Below are 13,822 nucleotides of genomic sequence, written 5' to 3'. Positions count from 1 at the left end.
CACATATGCATGCATACACACACACACACACACACACACAACTTTTTTCATTCTAGGTCCAAAAGTTTAACATGTGACCAGGGGCAGAAAACACATCATTTTCAAGATAAATAACATATTCTCTCCCCTGCCTGAATGCAAGTGTTTCAGCCCCAAATGTATGCAAGGTGGGGGTGCAGTAAAGAAACTGCTTGTGTGACCACTCCATGGTATGGTTGAGGTTTTTACTGTAGATGGGAGAGAGAGAAAAGACCCTGCAGCATCTGGAGGAGTCCAGAGCAGAGAGAGAAAGAACATGGCCAGCAGACTGGACAAAGCCAGGCCTATCGGTAAGAGAGAGGAGAATAGCAGGGGATAGAGAATAGCGGAGGAACAGTGAGACTAGCAAGGGCAGAGAACAGAGAGAATAGCCACTTTATAAGAAGGGTGAGTAGCTGGGGGAAGGAAGCCCATGAGCTGGAGGGAGGTTAGGATAGAGAAAGGGGTGAGAAGGTCTGGGATGCAAGCATGGACTTTGAAACGTGTAACAAGTGCTTGTGAATAGGGACTGAGGGAGCTGGGAGCAAGTGTGGACCTTGACATACTGATGACACTATAGGGATGTGTTAATTGGAGAGTGTGTCCGTTTTGTCAGAGGTAAGGGGAATGAATCTTTCTGGAAGAGGGGAATCAGCTTCACAGGTTCCTGATATGCTGGCTTTTCTCTAACTATGAGATCCTATAGCTCAGGTTGAGCTCCTTTCTGGATATCTGAATTACCTTTTAGAGTTTGGGCTATTGGAGTTTCCTTTGGACCTGACACTGCCAAAGTCCCCCCAAAAGATGGCTTATGTCTCAGGAGCCATAGAAGTTCCATTCTTACTTCCACATCAAATAGAGAAACTATTTGAATGCACATTTGCTCAAATAGTTTCTCTTCGTTGTTGAAAACCAGGTAGTCAGAACTGTTTCTGTATTCCTGCTCCTCTGGTTGTCTGGGGGAGGAATTACAGCATGGTAAATAGACGTAGGGAGTACACACAGCACCAAGATACTCAAAAGAAACAGTGGGCATCCAATTTGACAAGACTACAGCCATCCTGCTTGTAATCACCATTCAGCCTACCCAGTGGCCCTTGTATATACCCCAAACCCTACAGGTCTTTCAAAGTCATAAGATACTCAGCCATGTGCACAGTACAGTTCACTGATATACTGTTTCTTAACTGCCGTGGAATATATTGCCTGTGGCTTACTTTTGTCTACTTAACATGAAACCCTTCCTTCCTTCTTCCTGGACCTGCTGCTGCCTAAGGCACTTTTACCTGGATGCCCAGTACACTGTGCTTTGTGCAGTCCCAGTTGTTATGTACGGGGAGCTCAGCAGAGATGACCACTAAGACACAGGGTATAGCCAATTCAAAGTCTTTATTCCAGCTGGCTGGGACCATACCCAAGTGTTCAGGGACCTAGGTGTGTTCCAGAGTGTCTAGAACATGGTATTTTTAAAGGCAGAAACCACTTCCTGGCAACTAGCTCGGCATCTGCAGTTGGGCTTCGCAGAAGTAAGGCATTTGAAGCAAGCAGTTTTAACAGAAGCTAAGAGAAGCAGTTATCTGGAGGGGGCTCCTCACGAACAGGCAGTTTTAACAAAAGCTAAGTCTGCTAGGACACGCTACATTTGGATCCTGGAATAGAGTTGGGTAGTTTCCCATGGGATTCTCGTCAGGAAGACCTGATTCTAGTTAAACCTGCAATGGCTTCAGCAAGAGTACAAGATGGAGGAACCTCTGCTCTGCCTTGCCCTGTCACAACTTCTTTCCGCCATCACTTGGCTCCTCGTGCCTTTGTGAGCCAGTTCTCAGATACCAGCACCAGGCTCTTCCTGAACAACAGGCACAGGAACTGTCACTTGACTGGCAGTAAATGACCACTGTCTCACAAATGGCAGTCTAGTAGGGAGGAAGCAGGCTTATAACAGGAAAATTGACTCAATGTTAAGAGCACATTACAGAAACAGTGAGAAAGAAAATATGGAGTTAGTAGTGTAAAGTGATCAGAGTTCCTATTCCGGGACCTACAGCTGTGTGACCTTGGTTTGTTCATCTTTGGTGTGTGTGTGTGTGTGTGTGTGTGTGTGTGTGTGTGTGTGTGTGTGTGTGTGTCATTTTGCTCATCTGCCAAATGGGAACACAGTGTTCTTGCAACAGGGTTTGTGAGGAGACAATAATGAAGACATAAAAAATGCTGAGTGAATCCATATGCTAATAGTATTATGGTCACAAACACAGCAAAATTTGAGGAGCTGAAGCCTTCTTCAAATGAGTTCTCTTAAGATGGGAAAGAAGAAACTGACCAAATGTTGGTCGCTTGCCCCTAAGACTTAATGAAACCCTAATTCTCCAGGTCACCAACGCCTGTGAATATACTCAAGAACACACAAACCATAAACACTCATACCTCATGGCTTTTCTCCCCACATACTAGGGCAATGGTCCTTGACTTAGGCAGGGTAGAAATGTTACATGAATTATTAGGGTTAAAATGTAGACTCTAATGGCCCTAACAATCTGGTCTGGCCTTTGGTGAAGTTTTCCTCTGGGTTAATGTGAGACCAAAACAGGAACAATATACTTTCAAGTTATTGGGAGAGCAAAAGAGACTAAGGGTTCTGCTTGCACTTAAGACAGTTAAGAATAAGTTCCTGAGTTGGGCAGCGGCAGCGCACGCCTTTAAAACCAGCACATGGGAGGCAGAGGCAGGTGGATCTCTGTGAGTTCAAGGCCAGCCTGATCTACAGAGTAAGTTCTAGGACAGTCAGGGCTACACACAGAGAAACCCTGTCTCAAGGGGGAAAAAGGGTTCCTGTTTGCCCTTGCAAGTTAAAGTTTCCGCTTATAATTAAGAATAAATTCCAGCCCAGTGTTGGTGGAGCACACCTTTAATCCATGTGAGTTTGAGGCCAGTCTGGTCTACAGAAAGAATAAGTTCCTGTTTGTCCTGTGTTAAATCCTTTTAAGTTAAGGTTTCTATTTGAAATGAAGAGTAAGTTCCTGTTTCTTAGATGTAAAGTGCTTACAACCCCATTCACATGATGTCTGTCCTTACCTTCGCTCCTTTCCTTCCATTGTATCTTCATAACAATGTATAACTCTTTCACCCCAGAACACCTTATCTCTCCTATAAAAGGGACTTCAAGATGCTGTTCTCTCAAATCCAGACTTAGGGTGAGGCAACCGGCTGGTCAGTCCTGGGTGCACCTCAAAATACGGCCTGCTTTGATTGAAAAATCATGGATTTAGTCTCTTTTCCTCCCAATTCTCAAGTTTATCATTAACTCCCTCTCTCAGTCAAAATTAGAGCCAGGCTGTCTGTCTGAGGCAAACTGTGCTTCTAAGACTTTTAAAAGTCCCTCAAGAGAATTCTGGTTCGATGAGGAGCTTTGCCTGCCTTATTTTTTTTTTTGTTTGTTTGTTTGTTTGTTTGTTTGGTTTTTTCAAGACAGGGTTTCTCTGTGGCTTTGGAGACTGTCCTGGAACTAGTGCTTGTAGACCAGGCTGGTCTCGAATTCACCGAGATCCTCCTGCCTCTGCCTCCCGAGTGCTGGGATTAAAGGTGTGTGCCACCACCGAAGGGCTGCCTGCCTTCTTAGTGCAGGTTTCTGTAACAATGTTTCTCTTTCACATTCTGTAGACGGCAACAATTCACACACAGATGCTCTGTTCCGGAAGCAATGGCAACACCAATGAGCCATGGGAACTCAGCTTTCTTACCTACTAGACCAGAGACCTGTGTGTCTAAGTGACATAAGAGCTGTCTCCCTTTTCACCTGTAAAATTTCCCTTTGCCTGGACTCTGTTGAATATGTCCATAGCTTTACTATGGTATATGCATTCCCATCAAATGCTGTTATTCTCAAGTAAATATCCTTCGTTATCTTGGATAACACCTTTGACTGATATTAAATTGACATTTTCTAAGTGTTTGCATTAGAGCTTCAGATAGCCTGAAATATCCTAATAAGGAATATTTGCACAAAGTCCACATTCCAGTAACCAAATTATTTTGCCATGAACTCTTCACTTCAAGCTGTACCCCCACACTGTAATTTGCCTTACCCAGGAGGAAATGACACCTGCCAGGAAGCTTGGATCACACCACTGAAACTGCACTGGATGGCTCCTCAGCATATGACCCCCTCCACTTACAGACATGGTTTCTGCTGCTCACACACAATGTCCTCCTGCCTCTCCTCCCTGACTGTCTTTCAAAGTGTTCCGCCTTCCTCGCCAGGCTTAATTCCTGTTATTCACTTTGAAAAAGACGGTTCTGGCTGCCTGTCCTCAGATGTGACAATCTAAACAGGTTCCAGCATTGGAAATGTATCCCACTCCCTTCCGTGTCCCTGTAACCTTTTAGGAGTGGAGCTTGACGTTATTATGGCCATGTTGGTTGCAACTGCCAGCTTGCCCACTAGGTGGCCCTGTCAGGCTGTGCAACACCTCTAAGACTTTATGGAAAAAACTTAAGTAACACTACCCCTGAAATAGTACCTTCTGTTATTCCTGGAGCATCATCCCTCAATTTAACATTTTTTGATCCCTCCAAAGCATGTACATTTGTCCCTGAGGCAGGTCTGGCCTGATAGAAAATATTGGCAAATATTTCCAGGTGTCTGTCTCCTCTCTACCCATTATTTATTCTGCATCTGTGTGGTGCTCGGTGCTAGGTAAGATGGAGGCACAGAAGTCAGTACAAGACATGACACAGTCCCTGAACACTTGCTATCTTGTATGGGCAATCACCCCCGTCTTTCTAACTGATGGAAATCTGTCAGGCTGCAGCAACCTCATGCAGTCATGGAGACCAACCAAGTCAGTAAGCTGAGAGTCAAGGAACAAAAATATAGAAAGAACATCAATGAGGTCGTGAAACTAATTCAGCCTTGAAAACGTAGGAAATGCCCCCATTACTCCAGCTGGAAACACACTGAAGTCCAGGCCCAAACTGTGTCCTGACAGTACTGAGTTGGGAGTCCAGTAAAATTCAGCTGAATGCCTCTGAGATGATCACGGAAGGCAAAAGGGTACCATGGGTCACAGTCCTACCTCAGCCTCCCAAGTGGCATGCACCATGGAAACAAAAGACAAAAATCCAACCTTCTGTTGACAAGTGTCGTATGGTGGCTCAGAGATGGTTTTACAAACAGAACCTCCATGATCTAGGAGTTGAGACTCCAGCTCAGCCATTTAAGAATCATCCAGATGTCACCTGTACAGGAATCACAAATGGATGTCCGCAGCCCACACTTCCAGATCTGTACATGCAAGGACTAAGTGTGAGGAAGCAGTGAGCTTGAGTCAAATTCTCAGAATTATACTGAAGACCTTCTACAATGTGATCCACTCATGTTTCTCAGGGTTTGCTGCCAGTACCTCACCAGATATACAAGTAAACCTGGGAGCATTCCTAACTGTCTTTAGAATGAGAAACTCTTTCCTGCGCCCACAGGCTGGCGTGTTGGAATACTTGCTCCCCAGTTGGTGGAACTGTTTGGGAAGGATCAGAAGGTCTGACCTTGTTGGAGGAGGTGTGTCACTGGGGGGTGGGCCTTGAGGTTTCTAAAGACTTACCATTCCCAGTGCTCTCTTCTCTTTGCCTTGTGGTTGTGGATCAAGATGTGAGTTCTCATCTACGCCTTTGCTCTGCCATCATGGACTCTAACCCTCTGAAACCATAAGCCCAGCTAAATGCGTTCTTTCATAAGTTTTTTGGTCATGGTGTTTTGTCACAGCAATAAAAAAGTAACTAAGACACTCATGCTTCCCTTTGCCTCCTAACCTGATTCCATCCCATCACCATTTTCCATCCCCACTATCTCCCAAATGAGGCAAGATCTCCTGAGCAGACTGGGAGCAGGGGGGAGGGGAGTGGAAGCTTGGAAAAAGAGAAGGGGGGGAAGAGAAGGAGAGAGGAGGTGGGGGGAGCAAGAAGGATAAGTTGGGGAAAAATAGGGGAGAACAGGATGAGAAATACCATAATAGAGGGAGTCATTATAGGTTTGAGGAGAGATCTGGCACCAGTGATATCTCTAGCGATCTACAAGGATGACACCAACTGGGAATCTAAGCAATAGCAGAGAGGCTACCTTAAATGCCCATCCCTGATAATGAGTTTGATGACTACCTTATATGCCATCCTAGAACTTTCATCCAGTGACTGATGGAAGCAGAGGCAGACACCCACAGCTAAACACTGAACTGAACCCCTGGAAATCAGTGACAGAGAGGGAGGAGTGATGAGCAAAGGGGTAAAGAATGGGCTGGTGAAGCCAACGAAAACAGCTGACCTGAACAAGGGAGAATTCTTGGACCCCAGACCAACAGCTAGGAGGCCAGCATGGGACTGATCCAGATCCCCTGAATGTGGGTGTCAGTGAAGAGGCCTGAACAATCTATGGGGCCCTGGGCAGTAGATCAGTATTTATCCCTGGCATATAAATGTGTATGTCCATACCACAAAGAGGGATGCTCTCTCAGCCTGGACTCTTGGAGGAGGGCCTAAGCCCTGCCTGAATGAAATGACATACTCTGGAGATCCCCTATGGGGAAGGGAGTGGGAATAGGGTGGGAGGCTGGGGTGGTTAGGGGGGTGTGGGACGAGGGAAGGGAGAGGGAGCTGGGATTGACATGTAATTTTAAAAATGTAATAAATAATACTAATAAATTTTTAAAATTTTTAAGAAGAACACACTCAGCAATAGAAAGACCAATATGACACCACCAGAATCTAGAGAGTACACACCAGCAAAACCTGAAAAGCACTACATAGATGAAGCAGAAGAGGCAGACCTTAAAATTTATTTTATGAAGATGATAGAGACCCTCACAGAGGAAACAAAAAAATCCCTTAAAGAAATAGAAGAAAAAACAAGCAAAAAATACATGAAATGGAGGAAGATACAAACCAAAAAATTCAAGAAATAAACAAATCTCTTGAAAAATTTAAAGAGAGCCAGGAAAAAGCAACCAAACAAATGAGGGGAACAACTCAAACAGTTCAAGGCTTGAAAACTGAAATAGAAACAAAGAAAACACAGAACGAGGGGATGCTGGAAATAGAAGAACTGAGTAAACGATCAGGAACTACAGATGAAAGTATAACCAATAGAACACAAGAGATGGAAGAGAGAATCTCAGGTGTTGAGGACTCATTAGAGGATATACAGTCATTGGCAAAGAAAACCTCAAGTCCAAAAAATCCCTAACACAAAATATCCAGGAAATATGAGACACCGTGAAAAGGCCAAACCTGAGAATAGTAGGTATAGAAGAAGGTGAAGAAATACAACTCAAAGGTACAGAAAACATATTCAACAAAATCATAGAAGAAAACTTCCCTAACCTAAAGAAGGATATGCCTATGAAAATACAAGAATCTTACAGAACACCAAATAGACTGGACCACAAAAAGAAGTCCACTCACCACATAATAATCAAAACACCAAACCTATAGAATAAAGAGAAAATACTAATAGCAGCAAAAGAAAAAGGCCAAGTAACATATAAAGACAGACCTATCCAAACTACACCCGACTTCTCAATGGAAACTCTAAAAGCCAGAAGGTCCTGGATAGATGTTCTACAAATGCTAAGTAAACATGGATGCCAGCCCAGACTACTGTAGCCAGCAAAGCTTTCAATTACTATAGATGGAGAAAACAAGATATTCCATGACAAAACCAGATTTAAAAATTACATATGCACAAATCCAGCCCTACAAAAAGTACTGGAAGGTAAACTCCAACCCAACGAAGATAACTACACTCACAAAAACATAGGCAATAGATAACCCCACTTTACCAAACAACAAAAGAAAAAAGGGGGGAACCCACACACAACAACACCACTATCAATAAATCCAAAACAAACAAGAATCAACAATGATAATGATGATAAATGGTCATTAATATCCCTCAATGTCAATAGTCTCAACTTGCCTATAAAAGACACAGGCTAACAGAATGGATACGAAGACAGAATTCATCCTTCTGCTGCATACAAGAAACACATCTGAATGTCAAAGACAGATGTTACCTCAGAGTAAAGGGTTGGGAAAAGATTTACCAATCAAATGGACCCAAGAAACAAGCTGGTGTAGTAATCCTAATATCTAACAAATTAGACTTCAAACTAAAATCAATCAAAAGAGATGAAGAAAGGCATTTCATACTCATCACAGGAAAGTCCATCAAAATGAAGTCTCAATTCTGAACATCTATGCCCCAAATTCGAAGGCACCCACATTCTTAAAAGAAACATTGCTAAAGTTCAAATCACACATAAAACCTCACACACTTATAGTAGGACACTTCAACACTCCTCTCTCACCACTAGACAGGACCACCAGCCAGAAACTTAACAAAGAAACAAAAGAACTAAAAGAAGTTATGTCCCAATTGGGATTAATAGACATCTATAGAACATTCCATCCAAACACAAAAGAATATACCTTCTTCTCAGCACCACATGGAACCTTCTCTAAAATCATCCACATACTGACCAACATAGGAAACCTAATACCCTCTAGGGACAAGCACTTTATGAGCCAGAATGCCATTAACTAGTCAGCACTTGGCACCTGTAGAAGCCTTCAAAGGTTACAAATAGGACCTCAGATCCCACAGGCTGAGCCATTCGACACTGTCTCCTCACTTGGTGTCCAGCAACTGATATCTAGGGAAAAAGAAACAGAAACAGAGGACAGGCCTGAATAGTGCTTGCCCTTGAAGGTGTGGGCCAGGCATATATCCACCAAGGGACCCCTCAGATAAACCTCAGAGGTCAGCAACAGCATCCAGACCTGTTTCATGTGCAAAGGCCCATGGGGATCTAGGCCATGGGGATGCACCAAATGCCCTCACTATACTGGACATGTAAGGACCCAGAGGCCTAGCATTGGAAGATGGGTTGCCTCCTTCTCAGAGAAGGAAGGGTCAACCCCCAACATAATGGCCACTTTATAGGATGGAGTGTACCCAAACAGATGCACAAGCAGATGTAAATACAGAAAGATCGCCTTGTGCAACAGCAGTTATTTGTGTTCCTCTTAAAGACATGAAGGCATTAAACCATCTACTTTGCTCTTACTAAGATTACTCATTAGATGCTGTCGTGTTGTATGTGTTCATGATTATTTTAAAGTAACAGTCTGTGTCATTTTGTACCTAAGATACAGCAAACTCACCCTTCCCCTAGAATTCCTAGCAAAATAGTCGAATAACAAATTCTGTGGTCATTTCATTTTTATATCTTTTTTTTTTTTTTTTTGGTTTTTCGAGACAGGGTTTCTCTGTGGCTTTGGAGACTGTCCTGGAACTCACTCGGTAGACCAGGCTGGTCTCGAACTCACAGTGATCCGCCTGCCTCTGCCTCCCGAGTGCTGGGATTAAAGGCGTGCACCACCACAGCCCAGCGAAAAATCCAAGCCTTAAAGACACAGTGCCAAACCTCATCAAGGATCTCAACAGCTGAGCGAGCAGCAACAGCTTGGCTTTTAAATGACCAGGTCCCCTTTATTTGTTGTAAATTAGCCAGGATAAGAATCTTGAAAAACGACTATGGACACCCCCATGGAGGGCCTCACACTCCCTGGGGGAATGAGGGGATAAGGGGGGGGGGTTGGGGGGAGGGCACGGGAGGAGGGGAGGGAAAGGGAGAGGGACCTGGAACTGACTTGTGAAGCAACCTTGTTTCTTATCTAAATTTAAACTGGAAAAAAAAAAGAATCTTGAAAAACTTATTCTTAATTTCTATGTTTTTTAAAGAGGAGAGCACAGACAGAGAAGGCAATAGTTCTTAACCCTAATGTTACAAATTTAGTTTGCATAAAAGATATAAAAATGAAGCCGGGCATTGGTGGTGCACGCCTTTAATCCCAGCACTCGGGAGGCAGAGGCAGGCGGATCTTTGTGAGTTCGAGGCCGGGCTGGACCGACAGCCTCCAAAACAATACAGAGAAACCCTGTCTCGTAAAAACCAAAAAAAAAAAAAAAAAAAAAAAAAAAAAAGACTTAGATTTTTCTAGTAGCTGATGGAAGCAGAGGCACACACCCACAGCTAAACACTGAGCCGAACTCCTGGAATCCAGTTGCAGAGAGGTAAGAGTGATGCGCAAAGGGGTCGAAACAAGGCTAGAGAAACCCACAGAAACAGCTGACCTGAAACCAGCATAGGACAACCCAGACCCTCTGAACGTGGGTGTCAGTTAGGAGGCCTGGGCAATCTATGGGACCTCTGGTAGTAGATCAGTATTTATCCCTAGTATACGAATGGACTTTGGAGCCCATTCCATATGCAGGGATAATCTCTCAGCCTAGATACATGGGAGAGGGTCTAGGCCCTGCTCCAACGATATAACAGACTTTGAAGGTCCCCCATGGAAGGCCTTACCCTACCTGGAGAGCAGAAAGGAGATAGGACAGGGAGTTGGTGGGGGGCAGGGGAGGAGGGGAGGGAAAGGGAACTGGGACTAACATGTTAAGCAAGATTGTTTCTAACTTAAATTAAAAAAAAGACTTGGATTTTCTAAATTAGTTCTACTAAGTCTTTGGAAGTACAGTTTTAGACTGGTCAACGCTATTGAATAATAATCAGGTCATCCATGTAACTTAAAAACGGGCAAATGATAGATCTCAAAGTCACAAAATAACTTTCATTTAAAATCTTTTTTAATTTTTTTTAATCTTATATGTGTTTCACCTGCGTGTATGTAAGTGCACCACATGCATGCAGTGTCCATGGAGGCCAGAAGAGGGAGCCATACTCTGGAACTGCAGTTATAGACTATTGTTTGCAACCATGTGGGTGCTGGGATCAAACAGTAAGTGCGCTTAACCACTGAGCCATCTCCCAGCCCCTAAAATCTATATTTATGTATGGAGATGCATGTATGTATGTATGTATGTATGTATGTATGTATGTATGTATGGTCTACATGTGCTTATGTTTGTAGATTGTTTACATGGTACCAAACTGGCTTAGCAAATGAGTCGCCACAAACATTGAAATGGCTAAGTTAGCCCACATTCTTAAATTCATGGTGTAATCAGAGTTTTAAGACTAAAATCCTGGCTGGCCCCAAGCCCATCTCCAGGGTACTTGGATGAATTTTAAATTTTAAAAAAATGTTTAAGGACGAGAAGAATGTATAGAATTGGACAATCTTGGTCAGCGTATTGTGTGGTTAATTGTTGTCTCAGTTCCGTTTCTGGACCATGGTCAAAGAATTTTCTCATCCACTACAGTCCTCCGCTCTACCAACTGAGCTATCGAAGGCCCCGCTGGTCAAAGAATTTTCTATTGCTTGAAGAGATGTACTGGGTTTCAGGAAGTCATCATTCACGTCCCAGAGCACAGTTTCACGTGCATAAGTAATTGTTTCTAGCTCTTCCTAGACTCCAAGACAACTCCGTTAAGAAATGACTCACTGCTGTGTTCTATGCAAGGGGAGGCAGTGAACTCCCAGGGAAGGAGATGGCACAGAATGAAGCCAGCGATCTAGACTTCAATCCTGCCATTTGGTGCACTAAAATTAAAAAAAAAAAATCAGTTCTTTTTAACAAAAGCCATTTCTAAGAACCCACCATAACAGGACTTAAATATCAGATGTATTGATTGGTTTAAAAGTATTAATAGGAAGAAAGAAAGCAGGAAGGAAGGAAGGAAAAAAGGAAGGACAGAGAGAAAGAGAGAGAGAGAGAGAGAGAGAGAGAGAGAGAGAGAGAGAGAGAGAGAGAGAGAGAGAGAGAGAGAGCCCAAGAACCACTACCATGCTCTGCTAGATCCCAGATACGGTTTCCTGTGTTTTCATTGGAATGTACTTATTTTGTTTAAAAATAAACGGTTTCCAGAGGAACCCTGTCTTGAAAAATAAAATGGTTTCTAATGATAAATAAAACAAAAAGGAAACATCAAGTAAAAAAATAACAGACAAAAGTTATTGGTTTGGAATATTTTTATATAGAAAATGAAAGAATAAAAAGAAAATGCTTTGAGTTGAAAAATTATTTTAGATGGTAGTTTTGCCCTAAAAATATTGTCAAAAATGGAAATAATAAAAAGAAGAGAGGACAAATCCAAAATGCTTAGGCACATTTACACAAGTTCCAGGTAAGTCACAGAGATCTGTTGAAGATAAAACTTAAAGATGCACTCATATGATCCCATTTACAATCGCTACATCTTTTCCTATGGTCAGATATTGCTGGGTATTTATTTCATCAACCCATTCGCTCCCAACATTAGGGGAAAACCGCAAAATGTTACTTTTGGAGTTCCTGACAACAGAGATTAAAAAAAATAGTTCAAAAAGCCCAGGGGGGGGAATGACTATAAAGCCCAGAACAAGACCAACTGATAACTTTATCCCTGAGATAACTATATTTCCTTGGATAGATTATAACCTATGACATCAGAGAATCCCCAAGCTGAAGAAAGAGGGAAAGCCAGGGGACCAGAAATGAACTGCTCAAGGTAGGGTTTTAAGAAACAGGGCAACAGTATTCCCCTCTACAAAAAAAAATCACCATAGCTGTTAATCCCAGCACTTGGGAGGCAGAGGCAGGCAGATCTCTGTGAGTTTGAGACCCACCTGGTCTACACAGTGAGTCCCAGGACAGTCAAGGCTACACAGAGAAACTCAGTCTCGAAAAACAAAAACAGAAAATAAAGCAAACAACAAAAACCTATTATGGGATAGGGATAGGCACTGTGTTTTATATATATATATATATATATATATATATATATATATATAGTAAGATTAAATTATAAAACAGATACATTCACTTTTTAAATTTATAATCTATTGGAGATCATAGGTATTAATGAGATAATTTCAAAATGATGAACCTGTAAAAGGTGCTGGGAAGATCCCAACTGGGGAATGAACAGACGGTACATAATGCCAATTACTTCTCCCCTCTGAACCACTGCAGATTCTCATGGCTTTTAGTAGCCACCCCTCTCTTCCCTTATATTAACTTTACTATAACTGAGGTCAAGCTTGAAAAAACGCTTCTTCTCCCCTACTGGCATAGTATCCCCAAAGCTCATCTTGATTAGTCCTAACATTGATACCCAAGTCAATTATATTATTTTCTCCTGTTACCTTGAACATTTTCCAGAGATTTCCCTAAGCGCACACACACACCACACATGTCTTAAAGAGAGTAAATATTCAAGAGGTTGCAAAATGTTGAGATGATCAGGGGAACTTGCCTATAAACACTTGCCTAGTTCATCTTTATCACATAAACTACATGAGGACACAGTTTTAGGGTTTCTGTTGCTGTGCTAAAACACCATGACCATAAAGCAAGTTGGGGAGGAAAGAGTTTATTTGGCTTACAGTTCCATATCACTGTTCATCATCAAAGCAAGTTAGTCCAGGAATTCAAGCAGGCCAGGGACCTGGAGGCAGGAGCTGATGCAGAGGCCATGGAGAAGTGCTGCTTACTGACTTGCTTCCCATAGCTTGCTCAGCCTGCTTTCTTATAGAACCCAGGACCACTAGCCTAGGGATGGCACCACCCACAGTGGGCAGGGCCCTCCCCCCATCAATCACTAATTAAGAAAATGCCCCACAGGCTTGCCTGCAACCTGATTTGTGATTGAGGGTTCCTCCTCTCCCAAAGACTTGCTCCTCTCTCAAGTTGACATAAAACTATTCAGCACACACACTTAATCATTGTAAAGTGAGAGTTTTATACTGGCAGCCTTCGAGAGTACTATTAATCTTTTTACAGGCAAAGCAAACAGCACATGTGTCTTCAAAAGTTGGG

This window comes from Mesocricetus auratus, unplaced genomic scaffold (genome assembly GCF_017639785.1).
Source record: "Mesocricetus auratus isolate SY011 unplaced genomic scaffold, BCM_Maur_2.0 Super-Scaffold_100007, whole genome shotgun sequence".
NCBI lineage: Eukaryota > Metazoa > Chordata > Mammalia > Rodentia > Cricetidae > Mesocricetus > Mesocricetus auratus.
Note: the sequence above shows the minus strand (reverse complement) of the source record.